The sequence below is a fragment of the Spermophilus citellus genome, assembly GCF_964194105.1.
Source record: "Spermophilus citellus genome assembly, chromosome: 9".
Classification (NCBI taxonomy): Eukaryota; Metazoa; Chordata; class Mammalia; order Rodentia; family Sciuridae; genus Spermophilus; species Spermophilus citellus.
This window is the reverse complement of record NC_138191.1, coordinates 64,403,571-64,431,168: the sequence shown is the minus strand read 5'-3', so window position 1 is coordinate 64,431,168 and position 27,598 is coordinate 64,403,571. Positions and strand designations below refer to the sequence as shown.

The 27,598-nt window shown below is 33.7% G+C and overlaps 1 protein-coding gene and 1 pseudogene across 3 annotated transcripts in view; one reads left to right on the top strand and one right to left on the bottom strand.

Annotated features, from left to right (window-relative positions):
• Positions 1 to 27,598, top strand: part of HS2ST1 (heparan sulfate 2-O-sulfotransferase 1) — a 184,561-nt gene that overhangs the window by 77,938 nt on the left and 79,025 nt on the right. The window lies entirely within an intron of this gene.
• LOC308655612 (tubulin alpha-1A chain-like) lies at positions 22,084 to 23,332 on the bottom strand (annotated as a pseudogene). Its single transcript has one exon. The product of its transcript is annotated as a tubulin alpha-1A chain-like (transcript).

Genomic DNA, 27,598 nt, shown 5'->3' with positions numbered 1-27,598 from the left:
TTGGAAGGAAGTTTATCTTTAGTATTTATACTAGATGAGATTTTATATGCAGTAAACCAAATTTGAAAAATAATTTTTGAGAGGCTAAGTGTATACAGCTCAGTGGTAGATCACTTGCCTAGCTTGTGTGGTGGCCTGAGTTCCATCCCAGGGCACTACAGAATGAGTGAATAAATAAGTAAGTAAAAAACTACTTTTTGATTACTTATAGTATTCACAAATAAAAGATATTGAGATGTTTTTCTCCTTTTTATGGAATAACAGTACAAAATTGTGTGCTTATATTACCATTGACCCATTTTATCAAATGAGCTCAGGTATGCATATTCTGGTTTGCATTAGAACAAAAATAGTCAAATTTTGTATTTATTTCTATGCTTTTCTGTCAAACTTTGATGCTGTTATCTTTATAGACATTGTCAAACATACAATTGTTTTTTATTCAGCAGCCAGTGTTTTGTATTTTTCAGCAATGTGGTTAAGGACAGTGTTCTATTATGCCACCAGACATAGTTCCTTCTAGATTCAAAAAGATTGAATACCAGCTAATACATCATAACATTTAACTTTTTAAGATTTTGTTATGATTTGATATGAGGTGTCCTTCGTCCTCCTTTATGTGTTAATGTTCAGTGGGTAAATGATCAGATTATAAGAGTTGTAACCTAATCAGTGGGTTAATCTGTGTGATGGATGAATGATTTGAAAGGGCTACTGTACTGGGTGATAATCTATAGGCAAGCAGGGTATGATGGAAAGAAGTAGGTTCTGGGGTGGGGGGTGTCTTTAGAGTTTATATTTTGTCCCAAGTACCTTACTCTTTGCTTGCTGGCCACTATGAGCTGACAGCTTTCCTCTACCATGCCTTTACCTACAGCCCAAAGCAATGAAGTCCAAGGACCATGGATTGAGACCTCAGAAACTGTGATCCCCAAATTAACTTTGCCTCCTCTAAGTTATTCTTGTCAGGTATTTTGGTCACAGGAATGGAAAACTGACTAACAGATGTAATAAGGTTATATGTCATTATTTAATAAGGAGATATTTGTCAGAGAAATGCATAGATAATATAAATATTATTAAGTTAAATTAACATAAATATATAAATATTATTTATAAGGTTTTATAAAAGGAATATTTACTTTGTATCTGAAGAATGACTAAATAAAATTTTATGTACCAATTTGAGTGTGTTCCCTGAACTATTTCAATGCATAGTTTGATAAAAGAATAGAAAATAAAAGTATCCTTTCTAACAGTATTGGCAATGGACTCAGGATGAACAGTAAAGGTGTTACAGATCTATAAGAATTTCAAAGAGTATTAAGAGCTACGATGAGATTTAGAAGTCACATAGTCCAGCAGTATAGAAATCCATTCCATATTGTTTTTGATGGACAGGCATCTATTCTCTATCTAAAGTTTCTAGAAATGATGATTTTAGTAAATGATAATATATTTCAGTTTTTAAATATATCTCAACTATTAAAAACAATTATTGGAAATGATTAGTTGAGCTAAAAGTACTTTTTATTTTCCATTCTGTGGTCCTGGTTATGATCTCTGGAATTAAAATTTCAGCCTTATCTAATCTGGCCTCCACAGGATGTCAGTTGGTATATTTAAAGATATTATCATGTCTCTTTAGTATGCTTTTTTTTCCCCCTTTTTACCAGTATCTTTTTAAGTTGGTAAATTCTGTTTAATAAATCTCAAATTCAGAGGGATTATCATAATATGAATTTCCTTTTGCCCAATAAGAGGCAGAATCCTCTTCTGTATATGTTAGTTTTGTCATTTTACTTTAATTTTTCGTGTTTTATATCTTGAGAACTTGAGAACTACTGTGGGCTTCCTGATCCTGTAATTACCCTGAATGTTCCAATAAGTCAATTATGATACCCTTATAAGCAAAGAAATTATTTCAGTCTATTTTTGTGCATTTAAATAATTGATTCTTAATGTTTAAAGATACAGCAAATATTAAGGTATTGCCATTGAAAATATTAACTACAGTTAAAAAATGATATTAGAAGTTCAGTGATTAAATAAATGTCTGTGATTGACACCTTAGAATTGTAGTTCAGTTGTGGATTCAACAAAGAACTAATTGGTGTATATTTTTGTAGCTTCCACTAGTAATATAAACAAAATAGGGAAAAAAGGATTCTGGGAAAACAGTAACAATTGGGTAGAGGCATTAATGACAAAGTTTTAAACATTTGCCTCTAATGTTTTTCTAAACCACTCACTCAGAAATTATACAGGTGCAAGATAATTTGTAGTGCTCTTTCATTGTAAATCATTCGTTGGATATTTGATCATTCAGATGACTTTAGTGGCATGTTTAAAAGATTCCCTTTTACAAGGTGAACTGAGATGTTCTTAAAAAAAGTAATTAGTGAAAGACCTCATGTGTCGATTCTTATTCTCCTCTAATCATGTTACCAAAATTTGGTGTATTTGGAAGAATTCTCCAGTAAAATAACTTTTTTCCTAGGAGTAAAACTTTGGAAAAAAGTGGATTTCTGTTAGCAGTTTATTGAGCAGTGGAGATTCTTTGCTTTTTTTTTTTCCTATGTAAGGAATATCCTATTACATATTTGATTTTGTGTAAAAAATAGGAATTTCATATTTTATTTTTTTAAATTTTTAAAATTTTATTTATTTTTAATTGATTTTTAAATATATGACAGCAGAATTACAATTCATATTACACCTAGAGCACAATTTTTCATATCTCTGGTTGTATATAAAGTATATTCACACTAATTTATTTCTTCTACATGTACTTTGGATAATGATGTTCATCACATTACACCATCATTTCTAACCCCCGGCCCGTTCCCTTCCCTTCCCACCTCTCTGCCCTATCTAGAGTTTGTCTATTCCTCCTGTGCTCCTCCTCCCTACCCCACTATGAATCAGTCTCCTTATATCAGAGAAAACATTTAGCATTTGTTTTTGGGGGGTTGGTTAACTTCACTTAGTATTGTCTTCTCCAACTCCATCTATTTACCTGCAAATGTCATGATTTTATTCTCTTTTATTGCTGAGTAATATTCCATTGTGTATATATGCCACATTATTTTTTATTCATTCATCTACTGAAGGACATCTAGGTTGGTTCCACAGTTTAGCTATTGTGAATTGTGCTGCTATAAACATTGATGTGGCTGTGTCCCTGTATCATGCTGTTTTTAAGTCCTTTGGGTAAGACCGAGGAAAGGGATAGCTGGGTCAAATGGTGGTTTCATTCCCAGTCATATTTTAAATATTAAGTAGAATGGAAGATATTCTTAACTTGTTATGAAACTAAATTTTGTATAAACATTTTAATGAAATTCTTGGATTACAATTGGTAGGTTTTTTATAATAGGCTGTTTAGCATCCCAGTGAAATTTGAGGAAATGCTTAGTGTTTTTTTTTTTTTTTTGTAATGTTTTCTATTACCTTGAAATGCATTACTAATGCCTAGGGATAGTAGTGAATTAATGAAGAATTTTAGCATTGACATAATCTACTCAGCTTATTTTTTGCCACATGATATTTAGAAGACATTTAGTAATGCTGTGAGCCTTCAGAGTTGCTGAGTTAGTTCACAATTATAGCACAAGCCAGATATTTAGGGAATCCGTTATAAAAGGCATCAAAGTAAATAATGAACACAGAACATTTAGAAGTCAAAGGGACCTGGTTTGCATACATAGGCAGTGCCTGCCAACTGATTGATGAGGCCTATTACTCTGAGATTATATTTGTTAAGGGACTACTTCAGTTATTATATGCAAATACAATAGCCAAAATCATTGTAGATTTTAGTTATGTAGAATGGCCAAGGTGAAAATTCTGAATAAAATAAATTGAATCATTTCTTTATAGTGATTCATTCATTCTACATGAACTTATTAAAGTTTAAGATTGCTACTTAAGACTGGGGTTGTGGGTCAGTGGTAGAGTGTTTGCCCAGCATGCATGAGGTACTGGGTTCAATTCTCAGCACTGCATATAAATAAATGAATAAAATAAAGGTCCATCAACAACTAAAAAAATTATAAAAAAAAAGATTGCTACTTAAAGGTAAGTCATGCTATGAATATTCTAACTACCAACTAAAGTTTCCATCTATTCAGTTCTTATTAACATTTCTATTAAAGTTGACCTTCAGATATGTGATAAGATACTAGTTTAATCCCTTTATTAGCAATAATGAGTTATTATTGGCATTGTTTTATTTAATTCTTCTAGTGCTTATAGTCATTGTATGGTTGCTAGTACCTTTTTCCTCTGCAGTATGGATTGAGTGAAATCACAATCTTATGAAGAGTGTTTTAGACTGGGGCTTTTAAAGTAATTGGATGATGGTGTCCTTTGCATAGGAAGAATTCTTTTTAGACAATTACATAAGGGCTGGAAATGTAACTCAGTGGTAGAGTGCTTGCCTACCATGCATGAAGCCCTAATTATAATGATCCAAGTAATGGACACACACACACACACACACACACACACACACAAGATATCAAGCTAGAAGGTATTAAAGATTAGAAAATTACTGTGTACAGTATTGCTGGTGTCCAAATGGTTGCTACTACCTCTGTTATACACAATGTGTATTGTTTTCCCATCCCCTAAAAGTGCATATGATACAATAAGCGTGATTATTGAATTCCCATAATCTTTGGAAAGTAGGAAGAAAAGGTAAGTGGGCTAAAACTAAATGCAATCTCAGACATTGAGGAAGTAGCTAAGAAAATGGGAGTAGGTGGCCTTGCTATTGTGGTAGCCTCCTGACATACAGTGGACTAGTACATGTGAACATAGAAACCGTATTTCATTTTGTACGGTTGCCATGGAGATTACAAACACACACACCATGTAACATTTTTAATGTCTGTATATTTATAATACTGAGCATTTTTTTCTTCTTCTCCATAAATCAGGGTGTATTAGCTTTTGCTAAATTGTGATAGCAGACAACTCCAAAATTGCAGTGGCTTATTTCTTTTCATATTATTTATACAGTATTTTGTGGATCTGCTGTGACTGCTCTGTGCTCTCACCACTCTGAGACCTAAACTGCAAGATAGGGGGGAAAATGATGGGAGAACTTGTCTGATGGCTCTTAAAACTTCTGCTTGGAATTGGCATGGGGCACTTTCACATTTCATTGGTAAAGGAGGTCAAATTGATAGTGCTTCTGTAGGATAGGCTCAGGATCACAAATATTAGAACTGAATATAATCTATCATGTAGGGGTCAACATTTCTATCTCTCATCTTCCATTAACCTTTGCCCACACTCTTACTCTTTATGGTGAAGAAGTACAAATTTTTTTTAATTGTATGTGATTCTTGATTTTCTTCTTAATTTCTGTTTACATATTAGAAAATAGGAATTGGGAAGTAACATTAAAATCTGTGACCCTGGTAATTATAGAGAAATCAGTTTGCATAGTTTATCATGCCATTCTGAAAACTTCATCTAGTTACTACAAAAAGAAAGTTAACAGTAGTGTAACTTATAAAAAAATAATCTGTCATCTTCTCCTCTTGTATAGAGTAACTTTCTGATGATTAAGGAAACAATAGAGAAACTTGGAACAACATATTGTACATGTTTGTATCTTGTGTTGGTATTTTCATAAGTAGACTAAAAGTAGAGGTTTGCTTTTGTATTCGTATGACTATAAATGTGAAATCTTTTGAACTACCAAAGATTTTAAAGTAAGAGTTCTTATTTAAAGTTGAATAAAAGCACATAAAACAGATTTCCATACCTTCACTTTGAAAAAATAATAAACAATATATATAGTTATTTTTACTGTTAGGTATTTGTTTTTTGTGTTGCCTTCAAAAAGCTAACCTGAATTCTCCGTTTAATTCTTACTCTGTAGAAACATTACTGTGACTATGTGAACTAATGTTGGTGTATTGTGTTTGTATCATAACAAAATATTCTGCCTGTTCCTGATCAAAATGGATGATATTTTTACATATTGTTAGTCAAGCATTTGTTCTTAGCATTCGTGAAAGGGCATTACTTTAATTTTAGTGGGTATCTGTCACACAAATTTAGTAATAAACTGCTAAAAATACAAGCCATTGTACTCAGGAAATTATCAAGGATAATTATAAATTCTTTTTTGAAAAAAGCATACCTTTTAATATATCTTAATTTAGAGGCCCTATGTTATTTGTAGATTGTGGACTTTTGCTTTTTTAGCACCAAAGTAGTTCTCTGCATTCTTTGATCATTTTCCCTCATCTTGAGATCCTCCTGTGTCAGCCTCCTGGGTTGCAAGAATTACAGGTGTGAGCTATTGTGCCTGGTTTAACTAGATAGCTTTTTTATTTTTTGTTTTGATGGGTTTTTTTTAATCTTTGATGATTTTAGTTAAAAATTTAACATTTCAAATGTTGTGTTGTAATAATAAATGCTGTGTTTGGTTCTAGACTAATTGAAACAGAATGTTGGTTTACTTGATACAGTCCTTTCTCTAAAATCACTAAATTCCAACACTCATTTTGTATCATTGCATGTTACATCCTATTAATCCAAAATATTTGTGGAAAGTAAAATAATTTTAATTCATCTTACTTTTTAAATATTATTTTTAAAGTTTTCTAGCTTCTCTTAACATGCAAAGAATTTGAAGCAAATTGTGGGGAGGGGAATGGAGTCCAGGCTACCAAAAAACAAAAAAAAGTTAGAGAAATGTAAAGATGAAAGGAAAAAAACATATATAAACCATAAAGTCCTCATTATTTATTGTAGATAAGTTTAAGAAAGCAAAAAAAAAGTTTAGAAATTTTAAAATGGCTTTTGCATTTTTGTGTTAAGTATTATGTACTGCCTCATTAAGAATGCTAGATTTTCTGCTAGAATTAGAAACATTATTAATAAATATGAATGATGAATGCAAGGGACTTTTGCTTCTGAGATATGAAATTACAAATTGATGTGAGATAGTCTATATGATGATAGAATGTTTTTCTTAGTGCCTGTCACATATCTAGTGATATTTTTGCTACTTTTCGTGGGGAGATATATTCATGCTCTAAATAAGAAAAAAATCATTAAATAGATAAAGTGATAATCCAATTAGAACATAAAATACCAAAGATTGGTTTTACTTTTACTATTTAGTAAATAAAATATAATTATATTAGCATTTTATGTGTAATACTAAAGACAGGCAGATGGCCAAGTTTATCTAGGTCATGAAATAATGGAACTCACAGATTACATCAGAAATTAGTATATGAATATTACCAAACTCTTGGTAGCATACATCTATAATTCTTTATAACTAAAAATAACATATGGCTTTACAGTTTGCAGTACACTTCTATATGCATTGTCTCATTTAAGAAAACGCATTTAGAGAAGGATTTGAGAGTTTTTTATGTGGTCCCAAGTTACTTATTTTTCTCTCTTAATGACATGACAGCACTTAAGAGTTGATGCTATTAAGCAGGATGGTAAGTTATACTGTTTTCAATAAATCAAATCCTTTACTAATTCTTGTCTTAAATTCAGAAGTAATGTTTTCTTCTAGGAATTTCACAGAAAAAAGATTTTCCTCACTAAAATAACCAACAAGGATCCAGAGAATATGAGTTCCAGTGTCATTGCCCCCACCTTCCCTTACCTCTGCTTCATTTGTGGTTACCTGCACATTGGAAACGAGCCTCAAACCCCTCAAATGATAATCCTATCAGTCAGAATAGATTTTCCTTCCCAGTTCTTCTCTGCTCAAATTGTATGTAAGCTTTCTTATACTTACATATTCTAATTTATCCTTAATAACATTGACAGTCTTTTACCTACTAGTATCCCTTTTTTGGAAGTTGTCTCTGCTTGTAATTTTTCAGTTTTATAGTGTTATGTTTTACTCCCAGCACAGGGTCTTAACAGTAAGAACCTACATACTATAGACCTCCATAGTGTCTATAAAGTGAATGAAAAGTTCTTTTCCTTTTTTCATCCATAATTTGTAGATGTTCCCCTCACCAAAAAAAAAAAAAAAAAAAAAAAAAGATCAACATTTTATTCTTTTTTTTTCTTGGTATTGGGAATTAAATTAGAAAACACATCTATCTGCCCTCTTAATAAACTTTTAAGAGTACAATATTATTAACTGTAAGCACAATGTTGTATAGCTCTCTAGAATTCTATTATTTTTTGTGACTGAAAATCTATCCTCATTGAATAGCATCTCCCTATTTCCTCCTTCTGTAAGCTCCCAGCAACCACCCTTCTATTCTGTTTCTATGGGCTTGGATATTTTAGATTCCCCATGTAGTTGGTATTCTTGTTATATTTGTCTTTCTGTAGCTGGCTTATTTCATTAAGCATAATGTTTTTTAAGTTTAGCCATGCTATCACAAATGGCAGAATTTCCTTTTTAAAGGCCGGATAATATTCCATTGTACATATACACCACATTTTCTTTATCTATTTGCCCTCTGATAGACAAGTAGGTGGCTTCTTTGTCTTGGTTATTGTGAATAATGATTCAGTGAATATGGGAATGTAACTATCTCTTGGAGATAGTGATTTTATTTTCATTGTGTACGTGGAAGTAGGAGTGCTAGATTATATGAAAATTTTATGTCTATTTTTTTTAGAAGAATCTCCACATAGTTTTCTATAGTGACTGTACAGTGAAATTGCTCTTCTTATTTCTCTGTAGCTTTTCTTAGTTTTGCTCACCTAGGGTATTAACAGCTTCTTAACCGGATTCTGAAATTCTGATAAAGTTGTTTTCATTTATATTGTTATGTTGGTGTTTCTTTGAGTTAAGAAAGGCTGAGAGTTTCTACTGTATGTCACTTAAGCATTGCACTCTTAATCCTATAAGCATCGAACACTAATGAAGCACCTCCTATATGCTAAGCTAGAAACTTGGGTTACAAGATAAGTCAATATAGTCATTGAGGGTTTGGAAGACAGATTTATAAATTGTAAATAAATGTGAAAAATAGAAACAATTATTTTAAGTAACAATGTATAGAGGAAGGATATCTTCAAGAATGTGTGATTTGAGCTGGACCTTGAAGATGGAGTAGGAAGTTTAGAAGGGCATTCAAGAAGAGGAAAAAATATTCGGAGTATGGGGAACAATATAAGTCTATTAATAGGAGATAGGGAAAAATCTACTGAGGAGAAGGAAACAACGCATTTGGAGAATAAACTTAGATAAATTTAGAATAGTAGATTAGGACAAGAGTACTAAAGTATTCATTTGTCAAGCTAAGGAATTTTGTTTTTTATCTGTGGCACAAAGTTTTCATTATTGTTTTAATAGGATCAAAATCAACAATTTCTTTTGCATAATAATCATTGCTCTTATGTAGTATGAATAACAAAGTTATTGCTTTGGGGGGAACCAGTTGCAAAGTCTAAATTAGAGATTTGAAAAAGAAATGTAAAACTATTACAGTGACCTTATAGATGGAAAAACAGGACTTGACAAAGATTTCTGGGGTGAAGCCAAGAATTGCCAACCAAATGAAAATAGGAATTAAAAGAGATGAGAGGTGGCTTAGGAGACCATACAAGATTACTAGAGGCATGGAAATGGAAGATAACATAGAAGCAAAGTAACAACTAGAGATTTTAAGATATCAGAAGTAGAAGCATTATGTAATAAAACTTAAATTTCTGTGCTTGCTCTAATTTCCAAGTTTTGTGGAGACTTCAAAATGAAAGAAAGCTGAGAATGAAATAAACAATTAAATACTTGTCCAAACTGATTTGAATTATATGCCAAGTAAACTCAAAAAGCATTTATTTCACTCTAATGCTACCCTGCCTGGCTTTGCTCATTAAAGTTTCTACAAGAACATATACCTGTGTTTTGCACCTTATAGCATTATTGTATTCTGCAGCAGATATGACCAAATCAGAAAGGAATTCCCAAATTATACAAAAAAATGAAAATTTTGTTATTTGTAATCAAATTTATATTTCCTGTGAAAATTTCATTTAACAGCATCACCTTACCTAGAAAGCTGACAGCCATTTCTCTGTTCTACCCCTTACCAGCTGTTTATACTGAATAAATCCTTAAGCCTCAGCTGTGTAATAAGGAGAAAAATAGTGCTTACCCTGTAAGATTGTTAAGATTTTTGTGGAAAATTTTAGGCAAGGTAGTGTCCTGGGGATGAGAATATAAGGTTAAAAAAAAAAAAAGAACAGGAAAAAAAATTCCCAAGTTTTTTTTTACTGACAGTTTTAGAATCTAAAAACTGTTCAGGCTTCAAATTTGTTGCAAAAAAAAAAAAAAAAATCCCCTGTTGATGAACAGCAAATCATTCTGAACATACATGTCAAATTAACAGACTCTAAGTTTTACTATGTTTTTGTTCAGTTAGTTAGCATTTGCTTTTTACTGAAATTTTGGCCCCAGTGTTCTTAATACCATTGACTCCATAAATGTGTTCTCTTTTCTTTTCATTCTTGAGTTTACTCATTAATAATTGAATTAGTACATTACATATTGTTATATCATAGGACAGCCATCTATCTTATCTAACAAAATCAGCCTAACTTGCATATTTTGAGCACCCCTATCAGTGTAGATATGAATTTTTCTTGTTTGGCAGCACTAAGTCCTAATGAGAGGTAGTTTAAAAATTGACAGATTTAGGTCTAAGATATGAGGAATTGTAACTTCCTCATGTACAATTTTGGAGATGCAAGTTGCATACCTAGTACATATGCAATTAATTATATTTTTAGTGGCTAGGGATAGTTAACTTGATATCTTGCTGAATTTGTTTTTAAAATCTGCATGGTAACATAATTGTCAGTGTTCCTTCAGCATGTTTGCAATGCATTGATTGATAACTAGTTGATTCCTCTCATCACAGTTGTTATGATTTGGATATAAGGTGCCCACCAAAATCTCATGTGTGAGACAATGCAAGAATATTAGAGGTAAAGTGATTACATCATAAGCACTATAACGTGATGAGTGGATTAATCCACTGTATGAATTAACTGGGTGATAACTATAGACCGGTAAGGGTGTGACTGAAGGAGGCAGGCAACTGGAGGCATGCCTTTGAGGTTTAGAGTTTGTTTCTGGCGAGTCTCTGTCTCTGTCCCTTTCTCTTTCTCTCTTTCTCTCTGTCCTTGGAGGAGGTTTTTGAAGGAAATGCCTTAAAGTTGCACATCTTCCTCTAAGTTAAAATTTCTGGATTGGAGTGATAAAATTTTGAATTTCTGCCATGAAATTAAAAGTTAAAATCAGTGAAAAGTAATTTAGCTCTTTTTCTCAGTGAGAATGAGGGGTTTCCCCCCTTCATTACTATATCTTGTTTTATCTCAGAAGTCAAAACTAAATGTGCCAACCCACTGGATAGAGCCACTTAAAAACAGGATGGCATAGCTTCCAGGAATCTTAGTTTATCTTTAGTGATATTTAATGTTGAGATCATTAATTCTTCACCTCCCATTAGAAACCTGGATGGGAAATCAGCTTTAAGGAAGGAAGAATAGTCTAATGCAACCTGTTGTCCAAATTATTTAGTCAGTTAATTAATTAGTTATTTAATTCTTCACCCTTCTTGCTTTCTTTTGTCTCTTTTACATCCTTTCCCCTTTATTCCCTTTTCCCTTCTTTCAGCAGAATTCTCTTCTAAATAAAAATGTACAGAAACAGCACTATCGATTCTATTACATTGTGCCTGCCTCCCCTTCTTCCTCTCTTGTACTGGGGATTACACTCATGGGCACTCTACCACTGAGCTTCATCCCAGCCCTTTTTATTTTTTGTTTTGAGGCAGGGTTTTTCTAAGATGCTGAGGTTGGCCTTGAACTTGTGATCTCCTGCCTCAAGCTCCCAAATAGAGTTGCTGTGACTACAAGGCATGTGCCACCATGCTAGGCTACATTGCTCATATTATAAAATAATTTAACTTGTACATGATTGGTAAATAAGAGAATAGTGTCAGTATAATATGTAAAGTAGAATTAGTTTATAATGATATTTCCCAGAACCTCCAAGTTGCAACAGATATATGCAATTAAATATAATGTTGCAGTGGAATGCTTACAGTATATGTGTACACACACACACACACACACATCACCCCAATTCTACCATTTGGTTCTGCTTGGCCACATGATCTGTCTTCAGAATATTTATTCCCTGTACTCCAGTTTTTGATCACTTTGCTCTTTTTTTCATAACTCGGTTATTCCTTACAACACTTTCTGTAAAGCACTCCTCATTTAAAAAAAAAAAAAAAGAATGCATATTTATATAGTAGCTAGATGTAGGGAGCATTCCCCCCCCCCTTCTCTCTCTCTCAATGTAACATTCCTCTGAGTTCAACCTAAGTTTCAGAGGGAAAACAAGCCCCAAATCAGAATCTTTAGATATAGAATTTTATCTTCCCCCACAAAGATGTCTTAAAGATGAATGGTTATTTCTTCATTATGAAGTTAGAGAAATGGAAGTTCAAGGAGTAAATTTTATCTAAAGTTTTCCCATTCTTGACTCACTGAATAACAGCTTGTCTTTTGTTCCCAAGGTAAAATGTGTAGCAATGTGCATTTCTAGTTGAATTTGCCACTCATCTGTCATCTCCATATTCATTCTTCATTGCCTGCTGTAGGTAAATGGAGATGAACCCGTTAAATATTGTACCCTTGTCAGCTGGTGTTAAGTTTTATCAGGTAAGAATGCTACCACAGTGCTGTTGAAGGAGGAGGAAGCTTCTTTCCTATTTCTGGAGTTTGCTCCTTCAGTACACAGTGGTGAGCAGGACCAAGTAGCTTCCTACTACATCTTGTACTCTCCCACCCAGCCACCAGTTTGTCGCAGAGTACCTCTGCTGCCTGTAGCACTTGTACAGTGTTTGGCTCCTGCAGCGCATGACAACTAGTAACACTTAGCAGCTAACAGGGGGGTGGTTTTTTTGTGGTATACTTGTGATGAGACATTTTCATGAACAGTTTGCCTTGACACCAGAGAGGGCAAATTTCTGGTAAGTTCTACTTGCACAAAACCACATCAACTTCTGTGTCATTTAAAGAACCATAGAAATGGTCTTTTCAGCAAAATCTTTCAGTCTTAGGGATTGTGGCTACTCTTTATATCTGCTGTTTGTTTTTCATGTTCATTAGAATTCTCTTTAATTCGTAGGAGTTAATATTTTGTTACTTTAGTAATGTGTTTAAATTAATAATTCTTTATGTGAATTTTACCTGTTTAAATTGCTTTGTATTCTAATTCTTGATTGGACCTTGACTGGTATATTGTGAATTCATTAAATACGTGGAGCCTTATCCATGTAAGTTATTAATTAATACCGCAGTCTGGCTGGAACAATTCAGGAGCCACTTGTCAAGCAGAAATGAACTTTATTTTTAGAACACACACGCCGAACCACACGAGCTCTTCAGGAATTCCCTCAGAGCCCAACTGCCATCACCTGCTTCCCAGGAGTCTCTCAACCCCCCACTTGTCTTGCTCTTGAGGCCGATTGGCTGGGTCGCGTGGGTGGAGCCAAAAGAGTCCCCCAATGAGCAGCTCCGTGGTCTGACAGGGCGGAGAAACAGCCCAATGAGCATCACCACAGAGGAGCCAATCATCTGGCAGCTAGAAGATTGCTGGGGCCCCTTCGGCTGTGGCTCTCAACATCTCCCCCTCTCTGTTTAAACAACAAGCATGTGGCTTAGGGACCGTGCCTGCCTTAGGTTGTGCAATACTACATATGGTTCTTACCCATCATCAGATGAGCTGACCTCAAGGCGTCAGCCTCCTGTCTTAAGTTGGTACCATTGCAATTGGATCTTACCCATCATTGACTACCTGTCCAGCATACAGCCACACCTGTGGATAGGCCTTTGTACCAATTGGGGGGATGAGGTTCCTTGCCTCATCTCTGTTGGCCCCCAAATTTTAGCTGAACGACCATCACAAGCAGAAGGAAGGAGGATACACCAAGCCAATTGACGGCTCCTTTTGGAAAAATTGTACCACCGATGACACCATCAGCAAAAATACCCCGGCACTACCACAAGTCTCTGCACCAACAGATAGTTCACAATGCATACAAATGATACATAGTCCAGGCAAGTTCTGCAAGCAGTTCAGTGATAGCTATTGCAGAAGCTGTAGATTGGTTTTATCTTTGTCTTCATCGGCACTGGGATGAAGATAGGAATTCTGGCAATAATGGCTAAAGAAAAAATTAACATTCCAGAAGGCACTAAAAGAAAACAATTTTCTGAACAATTTACATGATCCTGAACAGAATTATTAAATATAATGAAAAGGAAAGGTGAAAGTAAACAAACAGATCTGTTAACCTCCTTTTTTGTTCACATATTAAAACAATCCTCAACAGCTGTTTACCCAATTTAAATTAAACCATTTAAATCATGTGAATAAGAAAAAAAATATTTGGATCCATTTTTTCATGAGTGCTCATCATATATGATATATGGACATACGCACATACAGACATAACAACACAAAACACAAGTGTGCACACATAATACGTACAACACATAATAGTAAAGGCCTTATAACTTTTTACAGGTGAAATCTCCATTGCAATGTTTAAAAACTCTATAGTAAAAAAATAGAACTGATTAGCAAAACTTTAGCCTAGTATGAGCTCAAAAAACAAAATAGAACTTTATGATGTGGGAAAGGGCAATAATAAAATAGATATTGAAAAAAAAAATCCTGGTTTCATTAGCCTCCAGGTGTGGGAGAACCACTGTGGAAGATGTAAGGATAGCTAAACTGGAGTTCTGGATATCAGCTGTTACGGATTTGAGCCAAATCATCATCTTTTTGGTTTGTAGAAATAGCTTTATTTAATCTCTCTGGAATCCAAATCGTCTGCTGTTCTCCCTGTGGAAATACACAAACAGGCCACAGTGAGCCAATCAGCTGGAAGTTTGTTGGGGCTGCTGTGAGCCAATCAGCTGGAAGTTTGCTGGGGCCCCTTCTGCTATGGCTCTCAACAAATTAACATTGATTTTTTTTCAGGCTAGGGCTATAACTTAATGGTAGAACATGTGCTTAGCCCTGGGTTCAGTCCCCAGCAACCCCTGACCCCAGTATTTCTTTAGATTAGCACAAGTCTGGAAAATATTTCAAAATAATGTAAGTTCAGAACTTAGAATTTCAGAAGTATTGTAGGAAGACACAAAAGGTGTGACTCTACTCTGTATAACCAGAGAAATGAAAAATTGTGCTCCATTTGTGTACTATGAACTGAAATGTGTTCTGCTGTCATGTATAACAAATTAGAAAAAATAAATTAAAAAGTAGAAAAAAAAGAATTTCAGACGTATGCAATCAATGACATGACCTTATATTATGTGGTTAATAAATTAGATACCCATCTACTGAGTTAAAAAGCCCTTTCTTATAATTTTATGAAGCAGATTGCAAGTATCATCACTCCATTTCCTGTGGGCAGAAATTGCAACTCTGAAGTTCAAAGGGTATTCCTTAATATCTTCTTGACCATCTTCACTAGAACATATATCCTGTGGTTCAGCGAAAACTAATGTGCAATGCCAGACTCTGTATGTTGAGGATATCTTACATATCACCTCTTTTCCCATCCCTGCTTCATTATAGTCTTGATTAACTTTGTGAAGTATCATTTTAATATTTTCTTCCCTGAAAGCCACAGTACATTAGATTGAAGGCATTTATATTCTCATGTCACATTACCATCACTTTAGCTTACTAGAAAGTATTTTGTTTTTAGTGGTTGCAAATGTTGATTTCTTCTTTTTCAGTTTGCAAAACTATATGACAGGAAATCTGTAGCTAAATATCACTTTATGATTTCCATCTGTTCAAGTACAATAGTGTTTATGGCATAGTCCAGATTGCAGTGTTATAGAAATATCCTATTATAGCAGATAGAGTTTTAAATGATCATTGTACATTCTAATGAGAAAACATTTTTAAACAAGTACTTCACTTAATTTCAAAGCAGAGTAACTGAATACTACAATTTGATGACAGCATCTGCTCTTTACAGTGTATTTGTGCTGTCAACAATAAAAACTTTCTGACTCTCATAGAGATCAACTTTCTCAAACGTAAACCAATAATGGAAGCTGGGCAAGCAGGGATTTTATTGTAAAATTCAGTTTGGATAGCCTTTTAAAAATTTTCAGAATATCTTCTGTTATTTTGTGTTCATGACCTCAAGGGTAGGGTTGAAGATGTTATTTTGGCCTTTTTATTATGTGCCAGTACAATGTTTGCTAAATTTTATTCTGAGAATAAGTTCTCATTTGCTGTTTAGGAAAAAAAAAAAAAGCCCCTTATCACAAGGTATGCTGGCCATTTCAAATCTTGTTGGCTCTGTACTTGAGGTGTAGGAAAAAAAGGTAAAAATGAAGTTCCCTGGAGTGTCATAAAGTATTGAGTAATTTCAGGGTTTTAGTTTCAACAATGTGCATTTGCCTCTCTCTCATAATCATATGTTGTCATTTTTCTGCTTCTTACTCTAGTAGATGCAATATGGAAGTGAATGGGGAAGACCGTGTTTCTTACCATCAGTGCTCTACTGCACTCAGCTTACAGATTAGCACTATTTCCTGAATTTCAAACAGATTTTAGATATGGTTCTTAATAAGTATTTGTATAGCCCACTCTATTTAGGTCTATGTCAGTTTGCTAGGGCTACCATAAATAGTACCAGGTACCTTACTCCATAGAATTTTATGTTCTCTGTTCTGAAGGCTAGAAGTCTGACAACACAATCAGCATGGCTGATTTCTTCTGAAACCTTTTCCTCAAAATACATGAACTAAATTTATTTAATAACTATTAATCTATTTACAGATATTTAGGATGCTTATAATGGTTGCAATGCATAGCTTTGTAAATATGTCCCTTTGCATAAGTAGTTATTTATTTTTAGAATAACTAGAATTTGTAGGTAAAAGGGCATGTACATTTAAAAGTTTATATGTATTCCCAGATTATTCTTCATAAAAGTTATACCAGTTTAATCAGTTTTGCTGTAACACTAACTTTGAAACATGAACTGGTTACAGCACATTTGACACATTGGAAACAGTTGGAGCATAACACAAATTTTGTGTTTATGCTTGATTTTATCCCCAAGAAACTAGATAAATGTAAAAAAAAAAAATTACATCTAGTACCCACTGAGCAGCGTAGGAGGAATATACAAATCACACACAGATTAAACAACTACCTCAGTTTTCTTCCTGTGCTGTGCACCACACCCATTCATATTACTTTTAAGGCCCACTTTCAGAAGCAAACTTCAGATCTTTTTCAAGGTAAAATACCATGTTTATTAAAATCATTTATGTGCTTAACATGCTCTTATATTAAGTCAAAATCTGTCTCTTTGTGCTTTTTTATATTCATTAGTTCTATTTTCATTCTTTAGCACTTCCTAATGACAACTTTTCAACTGTTAAAAACAACATGCCTATTCATTGTCCTGTTCATTCCTTTCTCCAATTTCTTCAAGGGCTTTTCATCAGTTATCTGTTAGGTTTATTTTCCAGCAGCACAACTCAAGAAAAGTTTATTTTCCAGCAGCACAACTCAAGAAAAGTTTAAATCAAAATCCAGAGACTATAATCAAGCACTAAATAGGCATGGCGGGGGGGGGGGGGGGGGGGATCTCATTGTTTGGGAAAAAAACAGAAACACAAATGAATACCTTATTGACCTAATTATCCTCTAAAGCCTTTTTAGCTTATAGGCATATTAGTAGCTATTAACAATTGAAAGAACAGTGTCATAAGACTTTTGATAGTAGTTGTGCATCAGATTAATCAAAGGAGGAAACTTGGCAAAATGGAGAGTTCAGAGGATCAAACATATCTCAGTTTTCAAGTTGTGCCACTTGGGAACTATTATAAACTTTGACAAGAAACTTAACCTTTTTAATTTTCTTAACCAAGAAATGGGAAAGATTAAATGTATTTTATAGGATTGCTGCAACACCATATTACAGTAGGTCCTCAATAAATGGTGACAATTGCTGTTGAGATAGAGATATTTAAATAAAAGTTTATAGTGTTTGGTTTCCAAGATCCATTCTAAAGCTGGTATGTTTTATTTTACTTATTGTTTTCTGTGAGATGTGTTCATGTTTGAACTGTACCATAATTAAAATATAATTTTGACTTGTGAGAAATTATCTAGTAAGTGACTCTACAATGTACTTATCAAACCTAATGTATATTTTAGTAATTAAAAGATGTATTTTGTAGTTAAATATGTAAGATTAAATAGCTACCGGTATCACTGGAGATATGGCCAGGGTTAAATCAGTTAGGCAAATTTACTATGTGTTTCATCAAGGGAATATGGTATAGAGAGTTGGTTACATAAATGTTGGAGAGTTGAATTAGCAAAGTGAAAGCACTAAGGTAACTGAGTGATGATAACTGCTGAAAGCAGCTGCTGCTTCTGTATTGGAGAAACAGAAAGGAGCAGGGGTTGTAGAACTAAGTCCCATTGAACTGAGGAGATGGTGCTATCTGGCTGCTGCTGTTATGTCTAAAGAATTGTGATGGACCAATATTTGCTGCCATCAGCAAAGCATTGTTTTGCTTTGATAGGAAACAAGAGGGAGTTTCTCATGTTTTCTAGTCTCCCCCTAGTGTTCCTTACTGGCAGAATCTTGCATAGAGTCAGGTGACAAACAAGAAATCTAGTTTGCAGATACACAGCCCTAGGATCACAAAATAGGGTATGGGAAGGTGTGACTTTGAAATTAAGACATAATTGTTTGAGAAATGGAATGGAGACCTGAGACCTTTGTGTGGAATATATTATATTTTCAAGACCTAATTTATATAAATTTTTTTCATGTAGACAGTTTATGTTTTGAAATCCTTTTTTCTCTAGAAGGAACTTACCTGTACATATATTTTCTATCAATATTTTAATGTGTGTTCTTTTTATAAAGGATGATTGAATTCATTAACAATTCTACAATTTGCTCCCCATGCTGAAACTTAAAAATTTGTTTTAAAACTTCATGAATCTCTAGGAATCCCTTTTCTTCTTTATTGTATTCTTCCTAGAATTATGATTTGCATAATATAACATGAATTAAAAATTAAATCTGAGGGCTAGGATTGTGGCTCAGTTGTAGAGCACTTGCTTAGCATGTGTGAAGTACTGGGTTTGATTCTCAGCACCACATATAAATCAATTAAAAATAAAGGTCCATCAACAATTAAAAAAAGTTTAAAAAATTAAACATGAAATATGAATTCATTTTTACAATCACAAGTTTATCATTTGAGTAAAATTACTAGTGTGGTTTTTAGTTTCTTGAAGTTAGAGTAGGGTGGACTTGTAGAGATAAGGCTGCATCTGTGATTTTTAAAAGATAATATATTAAAAAAAAGATCTGTTCTTATTTTTTTACAAAAGTGAGCCAATAGACTACAATCACATTTTTTTATTAGGAATAGTTTGGTGTTTTTGAAGGAAGTAATTTTTTTTTCAAATACTAGTATTCATAGCAAATGTACTAATATTACCTATGACAGGCCCACAACTCTGTTATGACTATTAGTTACACAGTTTCCAGTGTACATCTATTGCTTATTTGGTTCTTGCTTTCACTGAGTTGTGTTTGTGTGTTCTAATGAAGAAATCTTGTATTTGTTCAAAAAGCATGCATGTAACATTTGTAAAAGTATGGTAAGACTATACTTTGGTGAATTATGTCACATAGCATATGTTAAATAGGATGTTAAATAGAATTGTTAAATAAATGTTAGTGAAATTTAAAGTCAACTTGTTTTTCTGGTTTATATTTTATATAATATATATTATATAATTATCTGAAACAGAACTCAACATTTAGAAATAATTTTCTTCATGTTTTTAACCAGTAATAAAGATGGGTAATGGTCAGTTACCTAACACTAGTTGAGAGCATAAGTTTTTTTTTTTTTTTAATACATTTGGAGTACCAATGTCAGTTTTCAAACACTGCAGCCCCTTTGTTAACCCGTTCTCTGTCCAGCTGTATTTATTCTTGTGAGTTGCTTCTGCATCCTTAGTTTAGTGTCTACTTTCTTTTATCATTTGTGTAAACTATTTTGATTAATGCCCTAGCTTGGTGTGCTGGAGAGTCATAAGATAAGAGCTACAATTAAGTCATTTTACTACCTATTGGTAGGAGGGATATGCTTGAAAATGATGGAAAAGAGGCATAATTCTAGTTAGCTGAGAACTCATAGCATTTAGAGCTCAGGACATTCTTTCCTAGCTGAGGGCGTGTCCTAGAGGTAGATCAAAATAGGTGAGGACACAGTTTGAAAAAGTATATTTAACCTTATAGCATACTTTTATACTGGGAAAATGAAAATTTAAAAAATTTGAGAATGCAGTGAAGTATAAGTTTAGTTTAGTTACCCTCAGCCTCTGTGACACCAAATTGTTAAACTGAAAATTCCAGGAATAAACAATTCATAAATTTTAAATTTTAAATTGCACACTGTTCTGAGTAACATTACAAAATCTCACATTGTCCCACCGCATCCCACTGAGATGTTACCGAACCGTGCTGTCTATGCTATTTAACCGTTAGTTATTTGGCAGCCATCTTGATTATGACATCAGCTGTCTTGGTATTGAAATGCTTGTATTCAAGTAACCCATATTTTACTTAATAATGGCCTCAAAGTTCAACATTAATGATTCTGGCAGTTCAAATATGCCAGAGAGAAGCCATAAAGCATTTATTTTAAATGAAAAGTTGAAGGTTCTCAATAAGGAAAGAAAAAGAAAAAAGAAAACCTGTATACTAAGATTGCCAAGATCTACATTAAAAACAATCTTCTATCTGAAATCATGAAGAAGGAAATTAATCTTATGTAAGCAATATAATCAAAAGTGAATGGAGTCTGTTATTTTATTTTCACACCCTAAAAACTGAGGATAAATTGTTTAGTTCTCCATGTCTCAGTATTCCTATTTACAGAATGAGATAGGACAAGATCAGTGGGAATACTCATGCCCCAGTCCAACCTGAGACCAATTAAACCAGAGTCTCTGGAGGTGAAGTCCAGATGTTCATATTTTCTAAAGTTTTCCAGGTGGTTCTAATGTGGGAAGCAAAGGTTGAGAACCACTAAATTATATGACAGTGCTACTCAAAGTGTTGTCTGTGAACTCCCTGCTAATCCACAAAAAGTATTTATTATTATACCGCAAGGACATATGTATATTTGGCAGAATATAAATCAGAGCACTAGTGTGCTGTTAAATTTGGTTGATCCTCCCACCCCCGCCCGATTTTGGTAGTAAGACCATTGATTGATTATGTCCCAGCACTGTTGCTCAATTTGTTTTGTTAATGGGGATTAAACTCCTGGGTGCTTAATCATTGAGCCACATTCCCATTCCCAGCCCTTTTTATTTTTTTATTTTGAGACAAGGTCTCACTAAATTGCTAAGGCTGGCCTCAAACCTGTGATCCTCTTGCCTCAGTCTCCCGCATCACTGGGATTACAGGTGTGTGCCACCACTTCCAACTCAATTTAAGTTTTTTAAGTGTCCTATATATGAGATGCTGGGACATCATGGGTTAAGGAGGTGGTGAATTTAATTTTTACATTCTGGCAAAAACTCTTTATTTGGTTTTAGACCAGAACTTGGAGTAGTACTTCTCTAAGATTATTTCCTGGATTTTAAATTCTTAAATTCTGTGTGTGGATATTTAATATATGGTTGTTTAAAACTTGATCTAGAAAGCGCTCTTGCAGTACCAATTTATATTATAATGAAAAGAATGTCATTTAGATAATGAAAATGGCAAAAAAATTGAAAGATTAAAAATGTTGGATTTTTTTTTTTTTTTAAGAGAGGGAATACTGTTTTAAAACCCTTCAGAGAAATGCACAGCTTGGGTTTGTGACAACGCATTCATGTTTTAAAGCATAGGCCAGTAATTGTATGTGAGAGCATATAATACTACATACAGATTAATTGATCAGACCAAACTTTTCAATGTTCAAATCAGAATAAGCTTCCCTATAAAAGCAGCACCTTTGTGACATATTTTAACTTTAGTATTCCTCTCCTTCTTTCTCATCCTCTCCTTCAGCAGAATCTACATCAATCACATAATCTTTCTCTTGGGCAACCATGTCTTCAAAGGCCTCAAAAAACTTTTTCCTCCATCCCCTCACCCACCTCCAGTGAACAAGGCATGCTTGGCATACATCAGATCAAACTGTGATCCAGGTGAGCCCAGGCCTTAGCAGTGGCTGTGATGTTACTCAGCACACTGTTCTATGGCCAGGTCTCCAAGGTAATTAATGCCAACCTTGAAGCCAGTGTAGCACCAGTCCACAAACTGGATACACTTGATTTTCATGGTGACAATGGCTGCATTGACATCTTTGGGGACCATATCACCACAGTTCAACAGGCAGCAAGTCACATTTTACCATCTGGTTGGCTGGCTCAAAGCAAGCATTGGAGATCTCTGCTGCTGAAAGCTGTTCATGGTAATCTTTCTCAGCAGAGATAACAGGAGCATATGTGGCCAGAGGGAAGTGGATACGGGGAGAGGATGCTAGGTTGGTCTGAATTCTGTCAGGTCAACATTTGGGCCTTCATCAAATCTGAGTGATAAATGACACAATTGACCTATCAACCTATTCAGGTTGGGCACACAATGTCAAGGTTTCTGTGATAGGTGTCATAGATGGCCTCATTATCTATCATGAAAGCACAATCAGAGTGCTCTAGGATAATGTGGGTGTTGAGGACAGAGTTGTAAGGCTCAACTACAGCTTTGGAAACCCGGGGGACTGGGTAAATGGAGAATTCCAGCTTGGACTTCTTATTCCATCAGCAGAGAGGTGAACCCAGAACCAGTTTCCCCACCAAAGCTGTGAAAAACCAAGAAGCCCTCAAGGCTTGTGCAGTGGTCAGCCACTTTATGAATTCAGTCCAAGACAAGGTCAATGCTCTCCTTGCTGATGGTGTAGTGGCCTTGTGCATAGTTATTGGTATTATCTTCCTTGCCTGTGATGAGCTGTTCAGGGTGGAAAAGCTGACAGTAGATCCCAGTGTGAACTTCATCCTTGACACTGGGTTCCAGGTCTACAGATACTGTCCTGGGCATGTGCTTGTTGCGCCTGTCTTGCTAAAGAAAGTGTTGAAGGAGTCATCTCTTTCCCCAATGGTCTTGTCACTTGGCATCTGGCCATCAGGCTGGATGCCATGTTCCAGGCAGTAGAGCTCCCAACATGCGTTGCCAATCTGGACACCAGCCTCACCAATGTAGGTGGAGATGCACTCACACATGGTTGCTGCTTTGTGGTTGCAGGGCGAACGGTGGAGAGGAGAGAAGTTGTTGCTTCTTACAGTGGGACTCTTAGGCAGTTGTTATAAGAGAACTTGCTGGATGATTATTTTTTAAAGAACAAATGGATAGTTTCTAAAATGGAACATGTTCCATGCTACCACCAAATTATCAGTAATGTTGTATGGTATAATTTCCTGGCATTGGCCAATGCACCATTTTTTCTAAATTGTTGCAAGAGATACTTGAATTACACATGATTAACTATTAATAATTGCAAAGCAGTTTTAAAATGTAGAATATTCTGTGTGATATTTAATAGAATCCAACAGCGATAAGTAAAGACAATTCTTAATAGGCATTATTTTGCAAATAACTTAAATCATACCAAAAGGATGGTACATGAATAGACAGAGAATACCAGACTCATGAGAAGTTTTGCCTGTGACAGAAAAACATTTTAAAGTGATAGTATATTGTGAAACTTTTAGTTTTGTATTTTTTTGTATTTGAACTCTTTTTTTTTTTTTTTTTTTGAACTCTTTTGTATTTGAAGTTAGTAGTATCAAAAATAGTATTGGGTGAAAAGTAATTTATTTTGCAATTGTAGTATGTTAATTCTCCTTACCAAACTGTATAATTTTGTTAAAGGTCAAAATGGACTTGAATATTAAAATGGTAATTTAATTGAAAGTCCATTCTAAACCTCCCACTAACTTTTAAAATAAATTTAAGGTCATCTTCAAAACTTTTTTCTCTGGTTATTATGATAGTTTATAGATTATTATAGGAAATTACTTACTTTAATGATCCTAGGGAAAGTGTTTATAAATTATTCTGGGTTAGTAATGACAGCTCTTCACTATAAGAGGTTAACTCAAAGTCATCTGGATTCTTTTTATCCATGGTCCTGCTTGCTTATCTTCATTGAGTTCTTATTAATAAAAATGCATTTTTCCCTTTTATCACTTTTTTAAAAAAATCAGTGATTTAAACAGTGAAGATAATCTCAATAACAAATATTCACTGAAACTATAAAATGTATATAGGAAAGACCAGTGTAATTAAAAGTTTTGAATAGGGTTAACCACTACGGATTTTTTTCTGGATGAACAACTGGCTATGATTAACTGACCTTTGTAAGAAATAGTTTTCTTCCTTTCAGTTGACTTATTCCCAATCTTTGTCTAATTCATTTAGTGCGTTGTAATCCCATCTTCTAATCATAGGGGCCTCTGGATTGAAAAATAATAATAAATGACATTGTTCAGATGCTTTAATAAATCATATTTGGGATTATACATTTATGAATTATTATGGCTATTATCAGAATATATACAAATAGAATAGTAAAATGGACCCCCTACATATTTATTACCAAATTATCAGTTTGTCAACTTACATCTGTCCTTATTTCATCTGTACCTTTTCCACTGCAGCATATCTCAGATAACATGTTATATTCATAAATATTTTTCAAGGGAACTGAATTTTAGTTGGTAACTACAATGGACAATGTCTAAAAACCCCATAGGATGCTTAGAAGTTCTAGGTAATGGAGAATCTTTGCTAAAAAGTAGTTAAGAATTTTCTGTTAGAGTGCAAAGATTGTATCACATAGTAACTATGTTACTATGATCCTGTGCAGTGTATGAATGCCCTCATAACAGCTCTATAGTAAGGCTCTGAAATTATCTTTTATTCTTCAGTGCAAGTTTTTATTTAAACAGTAATTTTTTAGCTTGTATAATGTTTTGACTTGTGTTAGCTGAATTTATAATTTAGCAATTATGAACTTAATAATAAGAGACAAATGGAGAAAAATAAGATTTATGGGTTTACCAATTGAGACACAACCATTTAACAGATTGTATTATTTAATAGAGATATTTTTGCAGATATGCAAAGATTATTAATTTTCAAACATAAAGAAGTAGTAGTTATGAATCTTAGGTTTGTCTTTAAAATGAGTAAACCATTTGCCCCTTAAATTTGTTTCAGTGTATTCAACAAAAATGGGATTAGTGTTGAGAATGGTTTTGAGATACCAGTGAGGAGGGTCATGGTCAATATTCCATGATAAATGAAAATGTAAACTCTTATGTTGAAAATGCTAATCTTACAAGAGAAATAGCAAATGTGCAGTATATACATGAAGAATTTTTATTCTAGAGCACTTGAGATTTTTTTTGTGTTCTTTAGTTTTTGGTGTTTTTGTTTTGTTTTGTTTTGTTTTTTGTCTGTGGCCACTAGGATAACAACTATGAATGGTTTTTCTAAATTCCAAAGGGGAGAAGATTAACAATGGATTGATAATTTTATCATTTAAGCTTTAGTGATTCTTTTCATCAGATTTAAGTTGTTCACTAAAATTCTGTGTTAGAAATGTGCTCATAAATGCTACATTTTAAAAAATGCAATATACTTTGTCACCTTGTAGAATAAATTTCTTAGAGGTCAGAATCACATTTTGAAAGAATCTTAAGGTTTCAAAATCCTTCAAATTCTGTCATTCAAAAAGCTTTTACAGTATTAATAAGTGTATGTACTCAGCATCCTTCTAAAAGACTATTGAAAGGGTCAGTGATTCTTATAAAATTAATAAGGCATATATATCATTGTGGTATACTGAACTCCAAATGTGTCTCCAAATATGCCCACATCCTAATTCCCAAAACATGTGAGTATGTTAATTTATATGGCAAAAGGAATTTTACAGATGGGATAAAATTAAGGATGTTGAGCTGGGGGGAGATTGTTCTGAATTATGTCGGTGATCTCAATGTAATCCTAAAAGGGGTGTCAGGAGAAACCGAAAAAAAGGATGTGATGACAGAAGCAGGGGTTATAGTCAGAGAGATACTTGAAAATGCTCTACTGCTTTCTTTGAAGTTGGAGAAAGAAGCCATCACCCAAGGAAAGCAGATAGCCAGCCTCAGAAGCTAGAAAAGGGTGTCTAGGGAGTAGATTTTCTTTTAGAGCCTCCAGAAAAAACACAACCTTTTCCAGCACCTTGATTGTAGGACTTCTTAGCTTCAAAACCATAGATTATAAATTTATATTCCAATAAGCTATTAATTTTGTGGTAATTTGTTATAGCAGCAATAGGAAAATGATGGTACATCCATACCATTAAAGTGCTGAGCTGCTTTAAAATGGAACATGGAAAGTCTTTATGTTTTAATATAGAAAGATCTTGACAGTTGGTAAGTTTAAAAAATAAAGGCAGGATGAAGAAAAAATATACTATTCTAATATTTGTGCAAAAAAGAGATAGTTGTTTCTTTTATTTCTTATGCATGCTATAATGCATAAAATGATATCTGAAGGGTTAACTAATAATAGTGGTTAAGTAATATGGAGCTTGGGAATTGGGCAAATTAATATACCCTTATAAAAATACTTCTTCAGTGGTGGTGCTGTAGGCCAGTGGTAGACCCCTTTCTTAGTATTTTGTGAGGCCCAAGGTTTGATCCCTAGTATTGGGGGGGGGGAGTGAAATCAAAAAACAAACCCAACAGACATTAGACTAGTCTATGGGGTTATTTTGTAAATGGTTCTAACTAAGCCTTTAGATTAAACCATTTTATGAGACCATATTATGTTTAAAGTGCCTTATACTTTGATTTAATGGGCAACAAAAATTTTTTTATTCTAAATTTACTTGTAAAACAGGAAACATTAATTGGAATTATTGTTTCCCTAAAGAACCAACTGACAAGAGATATATTGTTTACTGAATTCTGATGTGGTCAGAAGTAAAAAGTAAACAAAGGCTTTGTTGTGAATATAATTATGTTATATTCTGCATGGTAGTTCATGCCCTGTTAGGAGTGTTGTCACTTAGAATTGAAATAATATCTTATTGTTTAAAAAAGTGCATGTGTATTTGTGTGTACATAAAAAAATGCTTTTAAAATATGACTACAAAATGCATCAAATCTATTTCTACATATGACACACACAATCCACATATAGAAATAAATATAACTAGGTGATTATTTTGTACCATAACATGTTTTGTGACAATAAATTTTCTTTGGATATTAAAAGTAATTTTTATTTAGAAATTCTGGGAAATGATAAACCGTGCTCTTATATTTTAAATCTCATAATAACTTAAATTAAAATTCTGTAAAATTTGTATAGAGCCATTGAAATGTTGGGCCCAGAATGAATTCTTGGTAAAAATTATCTAGTTCAACAGGCTGTAACACTGGTCAGGAAAGAGGTTATATAATATAGAATATATTCTATATTATATATAG